Raw genomic sequence first — 642 nt, 5'->3', positions numbered from 1 at the left:
TCTCGGCCTCCCAAAGTGCTGGGATTACAGGCTTGAGCCACTGCGCCCGGCCGAGACCCTGTCTCTTAAAAAAAAAACTGAAGCACAGGAAAATTTCTTGGTAAAACACAGAATCTTTTTTTTCCCTAGGCCAATTACCTAAAAGGTAAAGAAAAATTTTTCACAATTTTCTATTAAGAGCAGAGGCCAATGCTCTAAGAAAACCTTGTTGTTTTAATAGAGAGGACCAAATTCTAGTTTTGCATCAGTGTACTTTTGCTATTAATGCTCAATTTTTTAGGAAAAACATTCTAAATAATTCCCTTTTAATCTTAGCCAGCTACATCACACATAAAATTTATATCACAAGATTCATCTTCCATACACCCACAACCTTCTTATCCATTCAGGTTTTTCTCCTATACTTTTTCTCTTCTCATTTGGAACAACTAACCATTCTACTTTAGGAAAACATTACTCTCTTTTTCCCTTAACAAAAACACATTTTTCATACATCATAGCTTCACTTACCAAAAATGTGTCTTAGTTTCCTTGCCTGCAGAGTTGTTTTCCTTATTATTTCTAGGTGTTTTTTGTTTGTTTGTTTGTTTGTCTGAGACAGGGTCTTGCTCTATCACTCAGGCTGAAGTATAGTAGCATGAT

This window comes from Mandrillus leucophaeus, unplaced genomic scaffold (assembly GCF_000951045.1).
Source record: "Mandrillus leucophaeus isolate KB7577 unplaced genomic scaffold, Mleu.le_1.0 Scaffold314, whole genome shotgun sequence".
In the NCBI taxonomy this organism is placed as follows: Eukaryota; Metazoa; Chordata; class Mammalia; order Primates; family Cercopithecidae; genus Mandrillus; species Mandrillus leucophaeus.
Note: the sequence above shows the minus strand (reverse complement) of the source record.